The following is a 24967-nucleotide window of genomic DNA, read 5'->3' on the forward strand; positions in this document are numbered from 1 at the left end:
AAGGCGAAAAAAAAAAACGGATAGATTTCATGAGAATGGAGTTGGTGAAAGCCGTCTCTCCATCCATCTTGTTCTTCAGACACTCGACTCGCCCCTTTCGCCTTTTCAGCTGCAGAGTTGAGCCCCACCTCTTATCTCCCATGTCAAACAAATCCGCCCGACACCGATGAAATGAAATCAATGCGCTAACGACAGATCCTGTGCTGATTCCTCTTTTGCATTTAGCCAAGTTATACTGTTTGAAAAAGGCCTGTTTTGTGTCGTATTTTGTAGCCTGGAAATCTAAATGCATGTTTATTCTTATTTTTCTTTAAAAGTACTGACTGCAATTTTATTTATTTATTGCGCTGCATCGTCTAAAATGTGACAGGTGACTCATGAGGTTTATAAGTAGCTGATTTTGTCCTGTTAACAAATGGACTTATTTTTCCCTTTTTCAGAGGTTTTAAGCTAAATAATACTCAGACTGTGTAAGGAATTTGTGTGTGAAACAGGAGCGTCAACTCTGAGCGAGTGAGTAATGTATAATCTGCAGAAGAGCACGTTCTAGTGGTGTGTTCAGAGCACAGCAGTGCCGGCTCAGCAGGAGCAGACTGCCTCTCAGTCTGTTGTCTGTCGCTGCTTCACCCTAGCAGCCGGCCTTTTTCTCACACACCAACACGCACTCACACTCACACACACACAAATATGTCTCTGAGAGCAGGCTGTCTTTTCACAGCAACAACAAACACTCTCCTTGCGACATGCCGCTACATGGGAGACGCCACAAATAGCCGCCTGGTTTTGAAGAAAACATGTTTTGATGTGGGGAGGCTGTCACGGCAGTGGTGTGGATTCTGCGGGGTTTTGTTACGAGAATAACCGTAGCAGACTTTCAGCTGTAAACTGTCTTCATTTATTTTGATTCAAGCATGACGAATCAAAACGTCCCACTTCTCACCACTTTTATTTGTTTGCTTTCTCAAAGAATTGAGTTTATTAGAAGAAAAAAAAAGACATCACTGGAGGCTCACATTTCACCTCTTTAAAGAGTCATTTAGGATCCATTACAACGTCATCAAACCTCATTGACCTCAGCCAGAGAGGCAGGGTGGGTCTTCAATAGCCGCTCTTAACAATGACTAACAATAGGACCAAATGGCCCGCCTGTCTGCATCCGCAACAACAGACCACCAGCACTCACCAACCATCACAGTCAGGACGCACCGGGTGTCCTGGACGATTTGGGTGACACGACCCACTATTTTGAGCTCCACATTTTTTTGCCACTGTATATTTTGCAGTCAATCATGGTGGATGCCATGGCATTTGTTGTCACTGCTTTGTTTTTCCCTTGTATTGTCTGTCTAATTTTGTGTTTGAAACGGCTGCTATTTTGGTCAGCTTTGTCATTTTTCACTTTGGAACACTTTTACGACTATCATCGCACTGCCAGGGCACACATGTCCTGGTAAATAAAAAGGTGTGTTGATAAAACCAGTAATATAGAAGAAAATATATGCTATTTGAAAATGAAAGGAATGACTTTTCCTTAGTGGAATCTAATGTACTGTATTCCAAAAAGGAAGCTTTGCAAAGTGGATTCATCGTGTGGCAATTAGAGGTTAAAGGAGTTTAGTGTGTTTCTCAGTACTGTCTGACTTCCAGTATGTCTCATTCAGGCCCACATCCACTCAGTCCTTAAGAACAGCTAACAATTTCATTTTTAAAGGGGCACTGTGTAGTTTTGGTGAAAAGATCCAAACTCAGGATTTAAATATTTATAATATAAATGAGGTAATAATAACTGAATAAACAAGCTGTTCTCAGAGGAAAATAAGGTCCAGAACACTGTTTGAGGCTAGAAAGGTGGCAGGTGGCTCTCATCACACAACGTGCATGTGTCTGTCTCATAGGTTTGTAAAAATAATCATGTGGCTTTCAAAGAAGTGCATTACTTTTCATGATAATCGTGTTACCATTTATCATTTTTCTGCCACACTGGGAGACACAAAGCCTCCTCTTTCCTAATTTCCTCCCCGGTGCAGCAGCCCAGGCCTCAGCCAATCTGTAGGACTGCCGGACCCGAGGGACCCACCAGCCACCAGCTGACTGACCAAGCGGCTTGCTCAAAGGCACAATTAGAGGGTCTTTGTTTCACCCGGAGTGGCCCTTTGTGCCGTGATGTCGCCTGGTGCGGCAGGGGAACGTCATCAGTCACTTGCTGAATGGTCCGAGCGAGAGGACAGATCACACACACACACACACAGGTTGGTGGTTTGTGTCCCTATCAGAGCGAGGCATCTGACGGCACCCTGCGGTGCTTCAATAGGCAGCCTCTCCCAGCTCCTCTTCAGTGTGAGAGGGTGCTAATGTCATGTGGATGACGGCTCATCGATTGACTCTTGGCTGTCGCTTTCTGGCCGAGCACATCCAGAATTTCCACTCAAACCTTAAACTCTCAAAGCTAATTACGCACTTAACTGAAACTTTAAAGGAGCACTACGTAATTTTGGGGAAAAAATTTTAATCAGAAGAGAAAGATTGACATTGACCGATCTCTTTTTATGGCTAAACAAACTATATGAACAAGCATTCTTTGTTTTCATGACTGACTAAACAGAGCAAACAAACTGACCTTGAAGGACAACACCTTTTATACCCATTTATACTGTTGGACCTTGTTTATACATGGCGGACCCTGCCACCTTTCTAGCTTCAAACAGTGCTCTGGACCTTATTTTCCTCTGAGAACAGCTTGTTTGTTCAGTTATGGAAAAAAATAAATATGTAGCTCATAAGTCTGTGCATCTTTAATCTTTCCCTTTAGCTTACCGCAGTCCTCATCCTTGAAATGACTTACTTGTGGAACATTTTTGTGCTTTTCCCTTAAAAAAAAAGTCTCCTGTTCCAAGATGAAGAGCAAATTGCTTTTTTAGAGAGATTCAAGTCACAATCTGTTTAAAATACCACCACTGTCAACTTCCAATCATGAGGAAATAAGACACGGCAACGCTGTTAACAAGCAAGGACCTCATAATCACACACCGATTGATCCCAATTTTGTGTCGTAGCCGAGCACCATGTTGCGGTTACGGTGCACCAGTTTCAGAAAACACAAGATTGCGGCTTTTGCAGTCCGTCAGAGAAAACCTGAGGGAGCTGCTTGTGAGAGCAAGACATCAGACATGGATGGTAACGGGGAGACAGATAACAATATCTTTGTTTTAAAAGGCTCGAGGTCCGTAATTGAAGAAGGAAACCTCTTGTTGGAACACTGTCACCCGCTGCTCGCTGTGTTTACACAGTGTCTCGTGTGATTGAAGATATCTTTTTGGTGTGGAGATTATTTGCTTGGCTTTTGAAACTAGGACTGTCAGAATGTTAAAGGGGCACTCTATAGTTTTGGAAAGAATGAATCGAAACTAAGAATTTAATATTGACAATAGTAATAAAACTAAGAAATATTTGTTTTTTCCATAACTGAATAGAAAAGCTGTTCTCAGAGGAAAATAAGGTCCCGGACCACTGTTTGATGCTAGAAAGGTGGCAGGGCCCGCCACATATAAACAAAGTTAAACAGTATGAAACTGTGTTGCCCTTTTAAGGTCAGTTTGTTTATTCAGTTTGTTCAGTCGTGAAAACAAGGAGAGTATGTTTACTTAGTCAAACAAACCTCCTCATCAAAACTACATAGTGCTCCTTTAATAAATGTGTTTTTATTTGCAGTAATTGCGGTAAAAACCAGTTATAATTTGGTATGTCGGCGTTGGGGGAGAGGAAGTTAAGGTTCTCTAGGCTATCGCAAATTATACTCCTAAGCAAGAGATACGAGCGAGCCCAGGAATACTGATGGTCAAATATATTCCAGACTGTCAGATTTACAGTGATTTCTCCAGCCATGTACGTCAGACGTTACAGATGTCAGATCAGAGAAGTCATGATAAGTCTGAGCCCAGACCCCCTACCAATCCGACCCTTCTCCCCTCTTAAAAATGTAGGGTTTTTTTTTTTTTAACAGAGAGCCAGGTCTGGATTATGACATGGTTGACATCATTTGATTTCCCCTCCCAGGAGCTCTGAAAGTGCTCCATTAGAGTTATTGCTGGTGGGGCGGCGTGCCAGCGCGAGCAGCCTGTCCCTGTTACCCACAGACTCACCTGCTGAGTGTAATCTGTCCTGTTAAGATTAAGCCAAGTTTAAATTTACACATACTTTGGAGTCTTTGCACCTCCTCAAACAGCACTCTCTGCGGAGAGTTGCACGGTAACACGCGTTAAGCAGTGAGGATTTTTACACACCGAGCGCGTGCACCCCTGCTGTGCAGTTTTCTGACGTCTAAAAGTTTGGGTTTTTTTGCATTCGACATCAAGTTCATGCGTCTCCAGCATGCATCGTTACTGACTCAACACAGTCATACACTTGCTGGAGATGTGAGCGTTAGTATTCAAAAATCTGTTCAGAGATAGGAGAGACACCACAGGCCCCTAAACACAGGTCTCTAATCTTATAATTTGCTGGTGTCTGTATTATGGCTACACACAAAACAGCATTCTCGATGAAGACACGCGAAACTGACAACGTGCCATAAACCAGAAGACAAGGATTACAGTCTCCAGAAAGGGTCATCAAAGCGAATCGAGCCCTTTGCCAAGGCGTGGATTCAAAAAAACCCCGAGCCGAGAATAGAACGGCGCAGTAAATCAACGGGAATCCTTTTATTTTCCTCCTGGTTCTGGTCTTCATATCTTACTGGGGCATGTTGTTTTTCTCAAGATGGAGGCGCAGACTTGCAAGAGAGGATGAGGAGAGGGAGGAGTGTGTGTGGAGGGGTTTGGAAGGAGATGGAGGGGGTGGTGGTGCGGGAGGGGGGGTTGATTGGGGAAAGAATAAAAAAAAGAGGTGGAGGGCAGGCGGGCAAGCAGGACAGTGACATTCACGCGTTACGACGTGGCGACACTGACAAGGTGTCCTCCCCGCCGCTCGGCCAAGCTGTTATCACAGTCGGCCCCCGTTTCCAGGTCGCAACCCTCAGCGGCACCGGCATTATTGGGTCGCGGCTTGGTGCCACAACCCAACCCCGGTGTGGGCCGGCGATGCCATTGTCCGACAGTGAAGCGTGGCTTTGAGATACTGAACACACACACACGGAGTCGCACACACAGGCCCACTGATCCGCCCTGGCAACCTCCCTAGCAACCATCTGTCCTGCTTTGCCATGCTCGGGCTTGGGCACAGCTAGCAATGGGCATGCCTTGACACATCTGAGTTAATGGGACAAAACGGAGGCGCACAAGAGGACAAAGGACTCACAAATGAAAGAGTGTAGCCGACAGAGAGACACAGCAAAGACGGCACAGAGGAAGAAGAGGAGGAGAGGAAAGGGTGGAAGTACTTTTTACTTTGAAGTGACCTGAGGAAACTTTAATAAAAGATGAGTTGCAAGAGATCTTGGCTCAACAGTTCAAAGTAAGATTATTGTCAGTCTGTGTCCTTCTAAAACAAAGTTGTTTAGATAAATCGATGATAATGTAAAGTCTATACAAAGAGCATCAGATGATATGCAAGTTATTGAGGCTTAAAAACACACAAACTTGATGAGCTATTACATATTTTACACTTTAATCATGTCAGACTGTAAAGCAAAGCGACTGCTGGCCAGTCAGTAAGTCAGTATCAAATGTAACATTGAAATAGCTCAACAAATTCTTATCCTGAAAAACAATAAATGGACCAGATCTTTACCAATGCAACTAGGGCTGGCTACCAAACTCGGTACTTTTAAGTGTACTGACCGAATTACGGTACAACTCACATACCAATTCACATTAAGTAAAGCTGTGCCATATTTTGGTACCTGAGAGTGTTTTACAGAAATGTCAGAGAGAGAGAGACAGAGAGAGACAGAGTCGAACGTCTGACGTCGAACATTACTGAAATAGTATGTTTTTAGAATGCCCTAAAACCTCAGTATGAAACCAATAATAAGTACAGTGCACTACCAAATCAATTTTATATAACAAGCTAACAAATTGAGGGAATTCATGGGAACACATCAGGCTCTATTCAGGCTTCTTATTTTATGTATGTATTTTTTTAATGCAGCAGGAGCGGCTAAATATAGCAGTTTATAGAAACAAGGATTTTATTTACCAGATTTATGTGCATTATAGCAAGATATTACTGAAATCAAACTTACAAAGACTGACAGACATGTGAACTGCATTGTTGCTGGAAATATGACACATCATGTATTGTCTCCCGAAGTGAATGATTGAAGTGATGAAAACTGAAGTTACATTTTTGTAATTACAGAGACAGTAAAGTACTGAAAAATAGTACCGTTGGGTACCAGTATAGAATTCCAGGTACCAATTTCAAAAGTGATCCAACCCTCAGAGTGGTTTTGAGTATAAAAATCATTTGCTTAAAGAAATGATGGCAGGGTTTCTTTCTGCTTGGTCATTCTTCTGTCTTGGCTCATTCTGTATTCAGCACCTTGCTTCGCCAATGTCATCGCTCATTTTACCCAATCAGTTATCTTGTCATTATATTACCATTACAACCGACAACAAACTGGTGACATGAGAATACGACGAAGTGCTGACAAAGACCTCATGTCCGCATGTGGAAGGCTTTCTCAAGAAGTATAAAAGAATTATCTGTTGAATGTGCTCGTAGGACCCTGAGCACTGTTGGCTGCACCCTTTCAGCTGTCAAGATATCGAACCTCTGACGGCGCCAATTTGGTAGTTGAACTTACTTGTGCCGTCGATTGTGATTACAACTCGGGCCAATGTCGAACGTTGACGCCCTCGAGGTCAACATGTGATTGGTAAGGAGTCGGGAGAGTGACGGTTCGCTTCCTGATGCTATAGACGCGAGGATGGCGGGGGGCGGGTGAGAGTGGGTTAGGGCGGAGCCCGGGCGGGGCAGGGCCGGGTGCAATGCGAAATCACAAGCAGATACATCTTCCCCTGTCGAAGGCGCTGGCTTGTGTTACCTTATCAGCACCGCGCCACGGGTCCTCTGAAACAGTGATCCTTCTCTTTCCCCCAAAAAAGTCTTCTTTAACATGCAAACACACTGCCTTTGTCACGCCACACACACACACAAATCAATTCCCCGCCCCCTCAAGCGCCCAAATACCCCTGGCCTATCCAAGAAGCAGAGGGGGAGCCTCAGACAACCCGTGATGGAGCCTCTTTTGATTGCAACTGAATTTTCGTCGTATGCGTTCTGTTGGTCGCTCTGGATCAGATCTGGCAACGAACAAGCTTGAAAGACACATTTTAAAGGAAGGACACAGAAAATGAAGGACAAATCTGAGGAAGATCGAGAAGATTAGCAGAAATGTGGTTGTGCGTGTCTGTAGCGATACATTTTGATTCAGAGATGGCACGTGCTTATTTTTGAACACAGAAAACATCCATTGAACCTGAAAACTGCATTGACCTTTTCCCCCTTTTTACACTGTATGAACAAGCTATGTCAAGATGAGACAAGAGCAAAGAGAGCACCGCTCCCCTGGGCTGTACAGGCTGTGAGATCTCATCATTCCTGAGTTTGATCCCGTCTTTTATTTACTTCCTCTGAGACCTCGACTTCTGGCGACGAGGGCGGTTAAAAAAAAGGGTGGGGGGGAGCAGCGATCGACTCGAGGATATGATGAATGTAGCAGATGAAAATGAGGGGGAATTTAGTGCCATGCCAACTCTCTACCTCCCCCCCAACACCATCCCACCACCCCTCCTCTTCCTTTTCTCTTTCTTTCACCATCTTGCATTTTCAAAGAGCTGAGAGGCCATAGCGAAAGTGAATGAACCATGACCACAGGCAGATGCTCCCCACATCTCTCTCTCTCTCTCTCCCTCTCTCTCATCGCGCCTTCCCCACTTTACACCCTCCATTTCCCACAACTAACTTAACACTGCTGTTCCAACGAGGCCCACGGTATATCCCCCCCTTTTTTTTTCTTTTTCCTTTTTTTTTGGTAAGTTATTGTAGCTGATTATAATTTAAAGTGGACTCCAGACTTGTGAGGTAAAAAATCTGTTCCTACTCTCTCAGTGATTAACAGTTTGGCACTGTGATTAAAACAGAACATAAATTATATTTCTGTCTGCTCTATATTGTTATATTTATATGTTTTAAAGCATTCTGCTGTATTGTAGTCTATGGTGCAAGTTTAAAGTTTTCGTCAGAGTGCAATCTTGAGCAAATGCCATTTGTTAATTTCTCCCAATTCCCTCTGGGCACTCGAAGGCCAAATGAGCACAGATGGGACATTTTCAGTGCTTTGGAACACTTCATTTGACTGATTTGGATTCAAAATTATTGTTTCACACTCTACATACCACACTTTGTCTCCTGCGCCGTAAGTCACTGAAAAAACGTATTGAATCAAGAAACGCATCTGCGACTTTTTAACTAATAAGTCTCATGGAAACTTGGCAGATGCCATCAAACTAACAGAAATCAGTTTCAGTCTTTATGATGAAACACTACAAATACAATGTTATTTGTGAAAGTTGACCTACAATACTAATTACCTTTAATTCATTGGAACTAATAATTCATTTTTAAAACTACATGGTTTAAAGGGGCACTACGTAGTTTTGGCGAGGAAATTCAAACTCAGAATTTTTATATTTACAATATTGAATTGGTTTCCACAAGTGAATAAACAAGCAGGTCCCAGAACACTGTTTGAAGCTAGAAAGGTGGCAGGGTCCGCCATCCATCAACAAAATAAAAACTGTAAGAAATTGTCAGTTTGTTTATTTTGTTTATTCAGTCATGAAAACAAAGATAGTTTGTTTATTTAGACTGTTAGGGGAAAAAAATGTAGTTTCAGGAATAATTCAATAAATAACTAAATAGATTTAATTTTGTCCTTCTTTAGCACATTACTCGTTGTAATCTACAGTCAGAATTTGCATTGTAAATAAATTACATCAGGTTAAAAATGTTGATTTCAAAAAAGATTGTTGTTTAAATAGTATCAAAGAGTGTAGAGTTTATGTGTACACTGAGCATCATACTCACCAGGTTACACTTTAACATTAGGCTGTTTTGCCATGCATTATATAAAAGAGGTGATTTTTATTCACCATCAGAGACCCAGGACTCCCAATGCTTTCTGTTCTCTAGACACACCGATAATGAGAAACACATTTACTGTGCCTGCATTGTGAAATGCGGCACATACAGTTTGAGGTGGAGGTGGCAAGACTTTGCAAAGCATATATATATATATATATATATATATATATATATATATATATATATATATATATATATATATATATATATATATATATATGAGCTTTATACTCCAAGTTGGAATTTTATGTAGTGGAGATATGTTGCTTGTGTATTATCTTAAAATGGGACTCTGAAAGATGTTTTATTTAATCCATGTTTTCACAAAAAATAAAAATTTTACCTTCATGTTAAGCTCATCCTGTAATTTTCACCACTGACTCTAACATATTCCACAAATTTTATATGAATACTACAAGATTCCCTGAAAAGAAGATCTATTCAGTGTATTTGTGTGTGTTGACCATGACCACGTTTCAGAAAGCAGGAATCAGGCCAATCACTGGCAAGCGACGGGGCACTGAAGCGACCCAAAATCCACTCTCCTGACTCTCAATAGGTTTTCACTGCAGAGCCAACAACAGCGCCTCATCACTCCTGCGTTGCCAAAAACAATGTTTGTGTGTTGTCTGAAGAATTTTCTTTTCCAAGACGCTGTTTGGAATGAGGAGCACTGCCTGAGCTGATAAAAATGTTAACATTTGGGGACCCGGGGACTCAAATTCACCCGTTATCCTTGAAACAAAAGTCTAACATTTTTGGTTTTGCACTGGTTTTATGGCTCATGTTCCATTTTTTCTGATTTTTGTTGTTTGGAGTCAGGAGGGTAAATCTTCCGCGTCCAGTGTGAAATAAAACATTTGGCTGTTTGTTTTTACTGACTGGGTGCCAGAATAGAATTTTGTGGGTTAAATGCTCGGATAATGTCCCAGATCAGACATTCATGAACTAAACACTATCCAGCTACGTATCAAAATCAGTTAAAATTGCTATAAAAGAGCCAAGCCAATTACCTAGCAACATGTAAGTCCATCAGATGTGTGTATAGTATTGGGGTATCATGTGTGTTGTATCATGACTGTTATTGTGTAAGGGTGAGTTGCTTGTGAGTGGTTTCAGTTTGTATTGCCACTATGCATATTTTTTCATGGACTCCAGAAGTCACTACACTAGAGGATAAACAATGTTAACAATACCTACAGCTCTAATGCTCAATATTAAAGGTATGTAATTTAAAAACCACAAGACACAGATCTTTGCTCATTTTTTCTAATACCTAAAAAAAACTAAATAAACAAACTTACTTTGTTTTCATGACTGAATAAACAAACTGACCTTAAAGGACAACACAATTTCATACTGTTTTACCTTGTTTATATATGTGGCGGACCCTGCCACCTTTCTAGCTTCACACAGTGCTCTGGAGAGTTTATTTACCTCTGAGAACAGCTTGTTCACTCAGTCATGGGCAAAATAAATATTTCTGAGTTTGTCTTATTACCTCTTTAATACTGTATTTTGTTATATTGGAATTTGTTCTACAAAACTGCATACTGGCCCTTTAATTAGAGCTACAATTATACAGAGACATAAAGAGTTTCTCATTGTTTGATCAACTTCTCAGAGCGACTGGGTGAACAAAATGCATTTTTATAAAATGCAAAAATAAAAATTTTACAGTCCAGAGGAAACTGCTGTAAAATTTCAAAACTGGTTTCTAAAAGGAATCTCATACAACATGTGAATATGAGCGCCTGTATTCTGCTTTTGGACACACTTGTATTAATAAGATGAACAGGGTTTTTTGTGCCACATGGTGGAATGAAAATGGAACCTCGACAGCTGAGATCAGAAGGAAGCTGAACCACGTTACGTTTTACTCTACATCCAGATACAAGGAGTCTGAAATGAAAAAGAGTCACGATGCATTACACTATTTTTTTTTTTCCATTCAAATTCAGTGCAGCCTTAATAGACACGAGTTTGAAAGCACTCTGCCTGATACGGTTCTCTAATTCACTATCACACACATGCACACACTGCAGTGTGAAGGACATGATATGGTATAATCCCCCCTTAGAAAAAAAATGGTCAGAAACACGACCTCCACCAAATAATTCTGTAAATTGAAACTGCTCTATTGCCGTGTACCGGCGCTGATGTGTATGGCATGTTATTGCTCAAGACAACTTCTCTGTTTGGAGATGGAGAGGAGGCTCCATCCTCTCTCCCTCAGTAAAGGATATCCTGATAAAAAAAAGGTAGAGAAGATGAAGGGGGGAGCAGTGGACGCGAGGTGATACGGCGCACAGAGAAAATTTCATTTCCTGCCTTGTACGGAGAAAATAGTATCAGCTGGGAAAACCTGGCGGAGAGATGGGAGATTTACCCTCTGAACATTGATAACCATTTGTTCATTTCCTGACAACAACAGGAGGAAAAAAAATGCACGAGTCTCCTCTGAAATGGAGTAGGTTGAGTTTTCCCTCTCTTTCTCATTTTTTTTTTTTTTTTGTTCTGCGGCGGACGGGAGTCTATTTCGTCGCCAACATGCAGCAGTGGTCCTAATCACAGAATCAGTTATTATTGGAGAGGGAGTGTTTGCTGCATCGGCTGCATAGCTGAGCGACGAAAAAGAAGGGGTCCGCGGTCAAATTCTCCCACTTTTGTGTCGCTTAGCTTCTCTCCGCCAGGTCGGATTTGCATTTTAATGGAAGGCTTTTATAGACTTCTCGGTGGCGTTCGTGGCACCACAAGTGGCATCATTAAGTGAACTAAGCCGGATTAGAGGCGATGCTGAGGTCAGATACCCATACGCCATAACAGAACCGAGGCTTTTCTCCTCCAGGATTAGGCAGAGACCGAGAGACGGCGGCAGAGGAGGAGATTGGGGGGGGCAGAAAGATGAGGGGTTTTTGGAGGGGAGGAGGGGTTTTTTTTTGAGAGGAAGAGAGGAGCAGAGGAAAGAGAGGGAGCGGGAGAAAGACATAAAGGGAAAGAGGAGAGACAGGCCGCAGCAAGGTGATGAATTGCTTGTAAAGTGGCTCCTCTTAAGCTCGAGGGCCTCTCAGCTCCCTTTTTTTGGCTCCAGTTTCAGTTTCCCACAAAGTGATATAAAGCACAAACCTGGGGAGGACTGTGTTTGCAAACAATTCTGGGCTCGCAGCGAGGTGATCGGACGCATATTAACAGGTAGGCTGTCCTTCACAGTAAAGTGTCATTTTTGGGCAATTGTACTGTGCTGCAACACACAGTATACCCTCCTGCTAATCTATACATACCAACAAACACTCCGGTTGAACGGCCAGAAAACATCGGCACGTGAAGTTGTGTGGCACCCAAATGAAAGTTTTCTGGTCATTCACTGGGGCTGAAATCCATTTCAGATATAACCTAAAGTAATGTTTAAATGTGTTTCTGATTGAAATACATTAAAAAAGTCATTTAAAGTATTTCTACTCATTGGCATCTGAAAAAGTGCAGCGATAACAGCTATCCAAAATGACTTTTCTACTCTTCTAGTCATTACACTTAGAAGTTGTATGGTATCTACTTCTGGTAAAAGTCCTGGTAAGTCACATCTTAGAATTTAAGCTTAAGATATCACTTGAGAGCAAAAATGAATGCTGTTGACAGCTGCTGATTAGCCAGTGCACTAACGTGACGTTATCTAACACTAGAAATTAATAGGAGCTGCTGTGTTTAGCACTTAATATCCAGAGATCCCAATTAAGGTGTTTAAAATGTTAAGGGTAACGGAGGGATTCTCGTCATAATTATCTGCGAGCATTAGCGGTTAGTAATTGCTTGACTGCTGCGCAGTTTTTTGACTAAATGGTTGAACAGTGTCTACATCTGGTCTGTCTCTCCTGTCTTACAATTGAAAAAAGCTCAAGATATCAGGTGAAATCAAAACAAATCCTATTGCGAGCTCTCCAGCTCCCTATTAGCCACTGTGCTAACGTGACGTTATCTAGTGTTATAATTTCACAGACTGATTGGACTGATCGAAGCTGCCGTTCAGCCTTTAACGTCCACAGATCCTGATAAAGATTTGAAAATATTAACAGGAATAAAACTGGTAATAATTTAGGCTAACAGCATATGTCCTGCATTTCATTTTATGGGGACAATTGGTGCCAGATGTTTTAATGACTGGACACTTGATGCGCTCTGATACAAGACCTGCACTAGCACAATACAACTATTTATCATTTGCATCATAAACAACGTTGTGCCTTAAATGGGATATTGTACAGTCTGACAATGACTTTGACCAATATTTCATTTGACTTTATGTGTGTGACATTAAAACAAACCACTTTCACCGTCCTTGAGAGCAGAAAACACATTCATAGTACGAACTTTTAGTGTAGCATGACTGAAAGTCCCTCAACTGTTCTGCTGTCTTGTTTTCCAATTAACCTTTCCGTTGTCCAACCTTTGCATGGAAAGACATGGATCAATGCCCGCTATGATAAACATCTGCAGGGCACCTATAACTGACTGGAAAAGTGGCTTTGTAAATGCTGTGTAAATATTAACTAATGGGTGTTTGCCGTCAGTCCACAGGTCTGATGTGTGCCAGGTGCTCATGTGAAGGGGAAGTCGGTGAACCGTTTGAAAGCGAAGCGAGCGTCAAGGTGGCAGGTTACACTGACACCGAACCGCTGGAAATAGAATGTAGTCAGCGCATCCAAGCTTACGTCCACACAGTGTCACCTCATATTGTTACTGAAATACCACACCAGCGGGAAGACTAAAACAGTGGCCATAATCTGAGAAAACACACAGTGGAAACAGCAGCTGCTGCAATGCAAGAGCGACAAACTCAGCAGACTGAATGGGAGGTTTGGTTTAATTAGTCCAAAAGTTGAAGACGTACTCCCCTAACAAGCTCAGAGTGATGAGATTTGAAAGTTGAGAGTGAGAGTTGTGTGCATGGAGAGCTTGGGTAGATAAACAAGGAGACAAGATGTTGAGGTGTGGAGATCCTTTTGCTGATAAAAACCTCTTTCTTAAGGACAAAACAGGGCTGGATTGCTTTCAGTCTGAGAGTTACTACAATCTGCAAACAAATAACATGACTTTATGCTTTCAAACTGCATGTAGTACAGTAAGTAGATCAGACACACCACTGTTAAGTTCTGTGGAAAACTGATGTGTGCAGGTAGCATCCATAAAAAGTGGCAGATAAAGTATATAGAGTGGGAAACAGTGGAGGCTGTTGGATAGGTCAGACGAACACAGGGTTTGAGCTCAGGAGACCACTGTCTATGTGCCGTTTGAAACCAAAATTCAACTTCTACTGGTTGTAAATTCTTTCCATACATTAACAGACATAATGTGTTTAACTTAGAACAGGTACCGTAAAGTCATCTTTTCTGTAACTAACCACATACTTTACCATAATGCTTCCCAAACTGTGATCATCACCTGACTATGAACCTGTTCTCTGTTGAGGAAAAATATGATTCTCCCAGGACATTATGTCTCCATAAAATTTAATGCGAAGGTTTGTGAATCACCGACATGCAAAATCAGGGGTTTACCTACCACTCTAAGACTTTAGGTGCAGCACCTCCACCAAGGGATCTGTCCCTTTATCCAGATACATACCAAACATTATCCAGGTCTATTCTGGGACAAGACTCATCCTCCATCCAAGTTTTGTGGAAATCCATACAGTATCCATACAGTAATTTGGCTCACAAACCAACCAAACAAACGGACATGAGTGAAAACATGACCTCCTTGTTGGAGGTAATTTCTAAAGCTTTTTCTGTGTTGCTTGTTTATTCCAATTTTTTAGACACAGATATGATAATGGTCCAAAACTATGTTAACCTAGGACTTATTCTTTTTGTGCAGATTGATGAGATCGGCTTGAATGAGACTGATTGTTAACACTGCAGAACAGAAACAGAGTTCTTCAGGGTCAAGAAACACCAAAAGGTTTGTCACCGACAGCATCACCACTCAGCAACGAAGAAAAGGGTATCAGCGGCTAAAATCTGTAGAAGTAACATGAGATGTGCTTTTGTCATGGATTGAAAAAAAAATAATAATAATACACCGGCACACAAAATAACTAGCTGTCAAATCTGTAGGTACAAAAGCGTTTCTGTGTGTATATGATCCCAACACAGCCGCGCGGTGCAGAGACGAGCGGCCCGTCACTCAGCAGGCATCAGGCCGTGGAGGTCACACCCCGACAGTTGCGGGAAGAAGAGATTATGCCTGTGTGTGTGTGTTTGTGTGTGTGTTTTTTTTAAAAAAAGAGCAGATTATGCATTGTGATATCAAACTGGGTTAACGTGGCGGACTGTGTTTGCATACAGGGGTGCCACGGCCTCGCGGGTTTTAGCTTTAATCCCCACACACACCCTGAATCCTCACCGGCTGATTTGGCACTTTTTCAGAGTATTAGGCCACCAGGCGAGGAAGCTTTGTTTACCCGACAGACAAGTCATCATGTTTAATAAAATCCCTGCTAGCCTCCATTTTCCTCTCCTTTTTTTTCCTGCCTACACCACTGGTGTTGAAATTATTCTGTTGGTTTGGTTTTACTTCAGTGACATTGAGCCCATGTCTCAAAAACAGATGTGATCCCCCAACACAGTATTAAGACATAAAGACAAAGACAAACATAAAAGACACACTCTCAAAGACGGGAGCAAAGAAACTGCTTTGGTTATATCTTGAGTTTTCAGTATTTTTATTTTCTCTGTGTCCTTCTCATTGTGTCTAAAAGGTCACAGTGGGAATAAAAAACCCACAGCTATTCTATCAAATTCTACCAAAATGATAGACAAACAAAGAACATTGGTTCCATAAACCAAAGGTGAAGTGGGAGTCACTGATCGGGGTGAACAAAGTGTATATAAACGCAAATACTCAACCCAGAGTTTCCCCCAAACAGAAACGACTAATGGTGTCGACTCACTAAAAACACACAACACAGCCCCATGATAGTGTCTCCCAGCTGACTGACAGCAGCCAGCTGAGGGAGAACATCACAGGTGCACCCAATGGCTTCTGATTTCCTGTGACTTCGATCTAGAGAAATGCCTGTTCACATCAGGACCTTGAGAGGAATGAGAGGAATCTCTCATCTGTCCATAACACCCACGTCTCATGATATCTCCTCTGCGTGTCAAGAAACCACTCACAAAGCCCCAGAATCAGATAGTAAGATGACGATGAGCACTGTAATGAGACAAAGTATCAATATAGCAATATATTATACGTCTTCCTTTTGCATCAAGTGTCACAGAATCGTGATATCATCATTATCATGGACAACATATAGTCACTAGTACAACATCAATGTCCCTAGTAGCAACAGAGTGCTGTTGGGAAAAGTTTTCAGTTTGTGTTCATATTTACCTTCATATTTAGGCTCATTGATTTTGTTATTCACATTTGTTATGCTTTAGGGATGAACTTAAGTATGAAGCCTATTTTCTTAGCAGCGGTAAACAGTCAAAAAAAGAAACCACAAAATGTAGTTTGTGGGGAAATTAACTAAAAGGATTAAATAATAGATTAGAATCAATAGGAAAAAACTTCACTTCACAGTCGCTTTGATTAATGGCCTCTCCCCGAGTGATAAATTAAAGTTGAAAACTTTCTGTACACATTATTAACCCCCCAGTCTCTAACTCATTTAAAAAGCTGCAGGCTTATTTCCCATTATGTTGATAATGTGGGTACGGTTTGCCAAAACTCTTTGTGCTAATTGTGTGTTGGTTCAAAAAGCCATTTTCTGTTAGAGTGCACAAATCCATTACGGCCTCCTCCTTAGCCCGGATAATGGGGATTGAATTAATGCAGGGGCTAAAACATGTGGCCCGGGACTCCCAAAGATATGATTGATCATCTTATTGCTGGGTATTCAACCGGTTTGGTTGTGTTAATCGATACCATTACCTTCCTTCGGATTAAACAGCGGGCCACTAACGAAGCTGGACCTAAAGAATAGCTGTGAGGTTAACACATGCACTGCATTCAATCGGCTGCTAACTTTGAGACAAAATCTCTCCAAACAGCCACATCACCTCCACTGTGACATTCAGTTTTTTGTTTGGGCATTTGTAAGTAGTGACACGTCTATATAATGTTGGATGGACTGGAGTGATGTGTACCAGAGCCCGTCCTTCATTGCCTAAAGTCTGACTAAGTGACTTTACGTTAAACAAAAAGTCTGCTTCTGAACCGCTAACTGCATCTCAAGGTTCACCTGCGGTCTGTGGATGGAAGGAAAAAGCTTGTTGGTTCACTCAAATTTAAGATTTGCTACCAGATGTTTCATGTTTGTATTTCTTCCAAATCACGTGCATTTATTGTCCAAATTCCCCCAAAATGAATCTTATCTGCATGCAGTAATTCAAAAGCCAAGCAAAAGCGCATCACCCCAACAGGTACAATGAAGACTTGTTTACTCACTGAGCAATTTTGATTATAACCTGAGAGTGTATTGTGAGGATGTGGCCCACTTCATGTTTTGCGCCTTTGCTGCCAACTTTGTCACAGCCGAATGATGTGCGACAAATGATCGAAGGAACAGAGCCAACAAAACAAAACAACAGACAAACGAATCGTTACACCACACACTGAATTTGAATAACGACGACACATCGCGTGCTTCCCTTTTTTTTTGGAAAAGGAGCCAATAGAAAATCATGAAGCAAAGAGGGCTAACAAAGTGTTGGAATGGAGCTATTGGCATGCAGGAGAATGTGTATCAGGGTTAGACAGCAGGGCAGGTCAGAGCAGGAGGGGTGAGAGGTGTCGGCTAATCTGCTGCAGGATGATATAGATAAACAGCCGTGCCTCCCAGAGAGCGGATGTTGTACCCAGATGGACATGGAGCAGTTGGTGGGCAGCAGGAGAGGAAGAGACAGAGATCAGGTAGACAGAGAGGGAGGCAGAAGGGGAGGGAACGCTGCAAAAAATGTCCCGCAATCTTGTCATTTTAAAGAAAAAACAGAACCTTTCATGGCTGTTTACAATGCTGTTTTTTTTATTATTATTCCACAATGATTGAGGAAATTATGTTTTATCTGGACATTTCTCAAAATTATTAACATGCATTGGTGTAGTGTTCATTAGGGACGTTCCCAACGACTAATGACAGTCAAAACTGAGCACAGTTTAATCTAATGTGTAAAAATGAAAAATATTAATGACTTATCGATGTTGGAATGATACAAAAGCAGAACATTTCACGTAGGTGAGACTCAAGACTTGGACACTTTTTGCAGCGAGCTGCCACGCAGTGGGAAGAGGAGGAAGAGAGCGCGGCAGGAAAGCAGAGACATCAGATCGGCCGTCCTGGACTCCTCGGATGCGTCACCTCACACTAATAACCTACATCTGATCTGAATCTCGCCTGTTTTGTCCTTTTTTTCTCCCTCAACATCTTCGCTTCACCTCTTTTCAGTCCTCCCCCTCCTCTCTTCTTTCCATCCCCCTCTCCTCTCTGTCCCTTCTCCTTCTCATTAGACCTTATCTGAGTGTCCATATTCACTGTTGCTTTTTATCTGTCTAATTATGTTGCTACTCACCTATGAAGGGAGTAAGGGAAGCCCTGTGGCATGCTGGGAAGACGATTCTTCTGTGCTGCTCTCTCGTGTGCTGCCCTCTTGACTTTTACACACACACATGGCCTCTCTTGTCTCTCTCTCACACACACACACACACAGACAAGCAGAATTTCCCAACCCTCTTTTCAATTCAGTCACCTTTTCAGCGTCATCGGGGCCCTTTGAGCAGGGCCCCCCGGCCCCGGAGTCCCCCGAACAGCCAGGCTCAGTGATAAAACTCCCCAGACACTCTTCCATTATGAAGCAATGATAGGAGCCGCTGCCTGGAGTGATGCACACAACACACACGCTCATACACATGCATACGTGCACATGAAAGAAACGCCGCGAGCACATAAAGGAATTTACACACACTCCTCCCCTGCTTCCTTATCAAGCTTCTTCAGTAGCCACTGTATGAGCTGCATGTGCTCTGCTTAAACATAATCCTTCATGAATCCAGCTGTCGTTGATGGATATTTTATAATACCGACTGCCCATGCTGCATCAGAGAACGAAGCTTACTATTCTGTTTGGTTCTCAGTCCCCAACCTCAGCAGCGTAAACTGGGATGAATCGTAACTGTAACAACAGATGAGTTCAACAAACGTCTGCTAACGAGCTGGTGGGACGGCATATATTTATCTGACAGATATAGTGCACATTGTGTTACTTGCTCACTTTTGATTAAATTCTTTACTCGCCACTGAATAGGCTAAAGCATAGATTATACTGTCGATGGTCAAATAATACACATGCACAAAACAACCACAAGCTGTCAAAATGATGATATTTATTCAGCTTAAAGGGGCACCGTGTAGTTAATACCGAAGACATTTGATCTCAGAATTTTAACATTTGCAATATTAATGAGGTAATAATACAAATTCAGAAATATGTATTTTTTTCCCATAACTACATGTGTATTATACGGTCCCTATAACACTGTTTGAAGCTAGAAAGTTTGCAGGGTCCGCCACATATAAACAAAGTTTGTTTAGGCGTAAAAAAACACTGGAAATCACTGGAGATATTTTTCTTCTGATTAAGAAACTACATAGTGCTCCTTTTAATTTATGGAAATACAAAGGCATATATATATATATATATATATATATATATATATATATATAAAAAATCACATTAAGTTGCATAAAATGTGTATTTGGGAGTTGGATTTTAAAAAACAAGGAATTTTCTGTACTTCAGTGAGCTAAGGATTAGACCTCCATGAAGGAAAGGTTAAAAGACAAAACTTAAGGTCTGTGTAGCACTCCTCACAGTGGGACTGCAGGACTGGAGCCTGTCAGGGTCAAACTGCAGCAAACACTGCTGACTGCAGCCACGGGGGGGGGGGAGTGTCATCTGGAAGCGTGTGTGTGTGTGTGTGTGAGGACCTACAAGGGCGATAACCCTGACGCCGATGGCCCTTCCCTATCTGTTCACTTGATCCCAGCACACACACATGCAAAAACACACACACTGACGCACAGCACGGTGCGCACAATATGTGATTTTAATGAACCTAATCTCCAGGATCACCAGGTCTCTGAGCCGGGAAATTAACGAGAGCAGGTTAAACACACACAGGGTAGATTCAGCGAGACCCCTTTCAAATGATGAGTGTGTGTGTGTGTGTGTGTGTGTGTGTGTGTGTGTGTGTGTGTGTGTGTGTGTGTGTGTGTGTGTGTGTGTGTGTGCACGTGTGTGTGTGTGTATAAGGGTGAAATTGGTTTTCCTCAGGATTAAAGGATTAAAAAGGCTGTTAGTTCCTCAAAGTACTCCAAATACCCCCCTCAGTATTCATTACAGCAGATACAAAAGGCAGAAAGGAGCTCATAATGGCCCCGACCTTCTAATCATTTCAAGCAGGGACGCTCCTGATCTCACACGCCGCCACCAACTCACACACATGCACATCCACTCTTTATTATCATTATCCACACTATTAGCATCAGATAAGAACTGTCTGGAAATCACAACAGGGGGAATTTTAATGTACGAATGAGAGAAAGAGTAATGTTTTTAATATTTGTACATGTTTCGCTCGCCACTCGCCGCTTCGACAGTCGACTGCAGCCATTCCTTAATGATTCCCTGATGCCCACAGGTCTGACTGTGAGGTCTGCCAGCCATAAATAATATTGAAGAGGATAATAAATCAATATCTGTGTGCCATCACAGCCGGAGTGCCCCCTTCACACACACCCCGTGGAAAAACTGTCCCTTTCGAGCGGAGAGGAGGGGGGGGATTAATTGAAAGTGATTGAGAGCATTTCTCACCGTGCCCTTTTTTCACCCAGCGGGTAGCCACTTGTTCGCTGACAGCAATAGAGGGATTGGTTTACATTGTCTGCAGTGTGTGTGTGTGTGTGTGTGTGTGTGAGAGAGAGACAGAGAGAGTGTGTAAAAATGTGTGCGCACATAAAAGGCCTAACAAGGCTGAAATTGATGCCGTTTTGGGCGGAGAGTCATTTTTGATGGTTGCTGACATTCAACCCCAGAAAATATTGCATTGGATGTGGAAAAGGTCAAAGCCAAGGACGAGCAACTGGGAGCCAAAAAAAAAAAAAGAAAAAAGACAAGAGCAAACGAAAAAGAGAAAGAGAAAATTAAGCACAGGGGAGGGTGACTGTCAAAGTGATTTGATTAAACTTAAAGGGGCAATATGTAGTTCTTGGAGAAGAAATTCAAGATTCCACCAGATATAAACCAAGTAAAACAGTATGAAATTGTGTTGTGCTTTAAGGTCAGTTTATTTATTCAGTTTATTAAGTCATGAAAAAAAAGACAGTTTGTTTAAGCAAAAAAAGTATCACAGATTCCTACACAAAACTATGAAGTGCACCTTTAAAGTACAAGGGTTATTTATTAGGACTGGCGGAATAAACATTGTCCAGGACTCAGCCAAATTTCAAATGAATGGGTTGTTATCAGGCGGTTTTCCGCAGAGCTCGATGACGAGCTGATCATTTCTCTAAATCATGGAAGTCAGAAGACTTTAAAATGTTTTATTAGTCCATAGAAGGGAAATTAATTGCCATCTATGTTCATATAGATTAATCTTTCAGTCATCTCTCGAGCGAAAATGACGTTGTTGTCACATCACAGCATTTGACCATTTTTCAACAGTAACAACAGTTTTGGACAAACGATGTCCTGCTGCCAATTAAGACGCCCATCAGGAAAACGCTCAGATGTGTCATTCTAGGGCGAGGACAAAAAATAAGTTGTCACTTAATAGACTGTTTTCACTGCCTATCAAAGCAGAAAAAAAGCATAGGTGGAATTTCTGACATTATTGATGGCTGCTTTCCATTCAGGGGAGCTCGGTCTTGGACTCTGGTGTTGTGCACGTTCACTCACTGACACGGTGAACCGCAATGTATCTGCAAAGTATCCTTAGCTCTCAAATAAATATCGTGGTGTAAAAAAACAATATAGGGAGCAGTTATATAATGCAAACATTCTTAAAATATTACAGAACATGTGTATGTGTACCTCATCTAGTTACACCAGTGTTTTTTCTGTGCACATATTTTCAAAATTAAGAGTTGAATCCAGTTTAGAATATCTCCAGTTGTACAAGATGTCTTTGGCCATATTTGGTAAAAGAAGAAAATGGAAACTTGTTACCGGGTAAAGATTTTAAAATGCGCCCCTCGCACGTTTCGCTGAACACCGGTGGCACTACATTCCACAACTCAATGGTTTTACTGTCCGGTGAGTGAAAACCCTCCAGTCATTAGTTTGTGTTTTCAGAGGCACCACTCGCGCATAAAACACCCCATCAGCTACTGCAGGAGACAGGAAACTATTACATGCACATCATTTTTCTTTACTGTTGGCACACTGTAGTAATCACAGCCTCCCCCTCGCCCGTCCCCCACCTTCCTCCCTCCCTCCTGAATCACATCTGCCTCCTCCTGTATCTTCTTCCTCCTGTACAGGCACCAAGGAACAATTCTTGACAAAATAAATGCTGCAACCACAGCGCCTCGGCTCATATTTCTGTTACCCAGCTCTTCTTTATTTTCCCATCATCATTTTCAGCGGGAGACAAATGTTTGTCACATCTATTGTCTGGCTGCACAACAGCTGCTTGGGATTTTGGTTATCTCTGACTTTTTTTTTCCTACTGTTGCACTTATTTTACACTGCTCTGGATAAGAGTGTCGGCTAAATGCATAAACTGCATTTGTATACGTCAGCAGTTCTCTAAGTCAGGCCTGTTTTATTGCTTTTTCCTCGCAGATTGGAGTTTTACTTCTATAAACAGTGGTGGAAGAAAAATGCTTTATAGGCCGAATTCAAGTACGAAAAATTTCAACTTTGGAACCATCATATGATTTGAGTGCATGGTTCCACTTCCAGTTACTTAAGAAAAGAGCACTCCACCAATTGGGGGTCGAAAGAAAGACATTATTGAGTTGCATTGTGGGGGATTTAAGAGCCACTGTTTTTGGAGGTTGACTGTACATGTCAGGAATTTTAATTGTCACCCAACTCTATTGAAGTGCAATACAAAACTGCTGGTGGGGAGTGGTGAACTACTGGCAGATTAGCAACATGTTGCAGTAGTTTGCTGGCACTTCAGACTGTGATCACAGATAGGTATCAGCTAACTGCTAACTGACTGGTCATTCAAGACAATGTTGCTCAGCTTCTTTTGGCGGCTCACTGGGTTGGGGAGGGGAACGGGGAGACAGGGCTGCTGACGAATCTGTTGTTGGGGCTGGTAGGAGGGGCAGGTCCGACTGATTGAGTATAATTAGCTTGCTAAAAGCTTACCTGCACTGATTAAATTAAAAATAAATGGAGGTTAGAAAGGAGTTAAATGTAACTGTGAAATGTATTTAACTGTGGATATCAAGTTTCCTTTTTCTCTCTCCGGCCTTTCCTGACCGCGGTGCTCCACTTGGGACTCACTCCCAAATTACTATTAGCACCGGCCCAAAAACTTGAGCATTTTTGGCTTCATACGCCGACCAGCAGCTTGGATAGGAATTAATGGACACACATGTAAACTGTGATTGTGCTTAATTGTCCAAATATCAATTGAAGACATTAATAAATAATATGGTGAACAGAACAACTCTGATGACCCCACGCGACTTCACGCTGTAAACAAACCACCACCAAACACTTCACCTTTGGGCTGCGTTTAGGACAGGTTAAGGTATTCCTGGAAGCCGGATTGTCAGCTCACCTGTACCTCTTTACGAGACAAGACAAACTCTTTCAGCTCAGCGCCTTTGAGGTTTAACTCTACCGATGAGTTTATTGTGATTGCCAAAGAGACAATCTCAGAGCGTGAAAGAGAAGTGTAAAATCCCTTCTAACACATTTAGCTCCAGCGGGTCCCTCACTGCTTTAGGCACCTGCTGCTACAGTTTAGAGTGCTAAACCTTAAATATCTGGGAAGAGAGCGAGAGCAACTTATCCCAGTGTTGTCCTTTAAAAGGTAGCAATCCTTTATCTCACCCCATGGATTTTAAAAAAGGATTAAGTCAGGATTAGAATCACTGTTTATCACACACACACACACACACACACACACACAAAACAACTCAGATATGCTGTTCTTCTAAATCTGATGCTTAATGGGTTGGAGACAATCCTAAGGGCGCAGATAAAAGTGAATTTACAGTACCTATAACGTTGGCGTTAACAGTCGGCCGTGGCCTGCTATGTCCTGTTTCTTTCAACAAGCTGCTGCCTCTGTCAGCAACAGGTTTGTTCATGCTAACAAGCTACATGCTAATAATAGGAAGCATGAGAGACGGAGGGATTTGATCATTTGATTGTGCAGAAAGGCAGACTCACCTAACTTAAAACAGATATTTAAGGAATAGAAACATGACGCGTGAAATGTTCAAGATTATGTTGAGCACCCATCTTCAGCAGACTGAGGACATCATTCTCCAAAGACCTGCCATTCATCTATTTTTTGACTTATTTCTTTAGCATATCTGCACCTTGTTCTCCTAAACCCAATCTATTATTTTCCCACCTCACTCCTCTTTTCCTTCCCTCTACCTTCTCTCATGCCAAACCGGGCTTCATTAAAACGCTAATGACTCCCATTAACGGACTCACAGATCGATCCCGTTGGCGTTCAATTGAGCCTTGGCTAATAAGGTGAGATTAGTGTTAGTTTTATTCACTGGACCTCTGTGTACGTTTGTGAGTGTGTCTTGCCATCGCTCTGATCTTTATTGATTTTCTGTTTGGCCGGTAGAAGCCCAGGTGGACATTCCCTGTGGATTTCTGTCTCTCAAACAGACTTTCAGAAT

General features: G+C 42.0%; 1 protein-coding gene across 5 annotated transcripts in view; it reads right to left on the reverse strand.

Moving 5' to 3' along the window:
• The window catches only part of LOC119015479 (metalloreductase STEAP3-like), a 154378-nt gene that overhangs the window by 112431 nt on the left and 16980 nt on the right, over positions 1–24967 (reverse strand). The window lies entirely within an intron of this gene.

Source organism: Acanthopagrus latus, chromosome 24 (assembly GCF_904848185.1).
Source record: "Acanthopagrus latus isolate v.2019 chromosome 24, fAcaLat1.1, whole genome shotgun sequence".
NCBI classification, from domain to species: Eukaryota; Metazoa; Chordata; class Actinopteri; order Spariformes; family Sparidae; genus Acanthopagrus; species Acanthopagrus latus.